Source organism: Arvicanthis niloticus, chromosome 9 (genome assembly GCF_011762505.2).
Source record: "Arvicanthis niloticus isolate mArvNil1 chromosome 9, mArvNil1.pat.X, whole genome shotgun sequence".
Classification (NCBI taxonomy): domain Eukaryota; kingdom Metazoa; phylum Chordata; class Mammalia; order Rodentia; family Muridae; genus Arvicanthis; species Arvicanthis niloticus.
The window spans coordinates 37,187,896-37,189,845 of NC_047666.1; positions in this window are offsets into that span (position 1 = coordinate 37,187,896).

Here is a 1,950-nt window from a genome sequence, read left to right on the forward strand (position 1 = left end):
GTAACTCCAGTCCCAGGGGATCTGATGCTCTCTTCTGGCCTCTGCTGATGTTGCACATACGTGATGCACAGACATGGAAGCAGCCACATGCTCAGATGCACAAATATTAATAAGATATAAAAATTTAAATAAATAATAAGAAAAGGATATCAATGAAACTTGTAAACATACCCACTTAAAGAAGCCACACAGCAGTAAGGTACAGACTGATGGAACTCTGTGTGGAATATCTAGAATAGTCAAGTTCTCATAGAGACCAGAAACTGCAATAGTTGCCCAGGGCTGAGGAGAAGAGGACTTTCTTGCATAGTGTTTTAAGCTGGAACTAAATACAGATGTTGGTTGCTGAGAACATACTAGATCCACTAAATTGAACACCTCAAAACACTGGGTTTTATGCTATGTAAGTTTTGCCTCAGACAGTGATGGAGGATACTTTACTTACAGAGTCTCTGCTTTAACCAGCTCACTATACCATCTGTAAGATGACTAAGTAACCACTGCTTATCCAATCCTTTAGATGAGAAGTGACTTTTGAAGAGCATCTAACAACCAAAGAGGGTATGAAAGAATGACCAGAAGGTCACAAGACAGGAGTGTGTACACATGAAGTATGGGCATTCACCTTGGGTAGACAGAAATGTTGGTAAGAAAGCATCGTCTCTGGAGATATGGCTAGAGAAGTGGCTCAGAGCTTTAGAGTGCACATTGCTCTTACAGAAGACCCAAGTTTGGTTCCTAGGATCCAAGTGAAGAAGCTCACAAACACCTATTGCTCCACCTCCGGGGGTTTCAATACTCTTCTCTCATCCTCGGGCATCTGCACTCATGTGTACATACCCAGACATCGGGACAGACACATACACATGATTAAAATAAACCTTATTTTAAAAAAGAAAACTCATGAGCATGAAAGAGAGGAATATACTTTTATTTATGTATACATGTATGGGTTTATATGTGCACGTGTTAATGAGTACCTGAAATTGTCAGAAAATGGCTTTTGATCCCTTTGAACTGGAATTGGTGGGAAAGAGAGGAGTGTCACAGTTAAAATGAAAGAATGATATTAACTCAACACATGTGTACCGATTCACGTTTGCAAATACCAAGGACTTGAATCTCAGGGAACATTTATAGGTAGCAATATAAACTCAGGCTGGCTTAGACATTCGCTATTTCAGTGAAATTCAAGCATCCTCAGTCTTTCACAGGGAGTTGCTTATGTACCTCTAGTCACAGTCTTGAGCCAACTTGGGCAACCTTATACATATTTCCACATAGACTCACGTTTAATTGGTCTTCACTGACCTACTGCTGTCATTGACACTGCTCTGCTCATGTCCTTTTGGCTCTGGCAAAATACCAATAGCTGAGTAGCCTTCCTGTTGTCTTCTTTTGCTATAAAAGTCCATGCCCCCCCCCCCCCCCGTCACATATACAAACACACAAGTGCACACACACAAATTTCGAGTTGCATTTTCAATACATTGTCCCACAGTCCCAGGCAGAATGCAGCTCCAGAGACTCATGGTCTGACTCCCAGTGACCTGCTGACTGGCCTCCTCCCTGTGATTGCTATACTTCCTTTATTCTTGGCTTGTCCTTATGTCTTGTCTCAAGTTCTGCTTTGAGAGAAATAACAAGACAGACAGATACTCATATTTCAACTGAAGTCATGTTCTTAGTATTTCAATGAGAATCTAGTCAGGAAAAGAGAACTCACCAAAGGTATTTCAAAGATAAGAGACTATTAGGAATTAGTTACCAAGAAAGAAAGGAAAATTTTCTGGGCCCATAGACAACCTTCTAAGAAGGTGAAAACCTTCTAATCTCTTCTTTCCAGTTCACTTAAGCATTGGTTTAATTTTTATTTAGATTTATTTGACTTTTATTTATGTATACATGTATGGGTTTATATGTGCACGTGTTAATGAGTACCTGAAATTG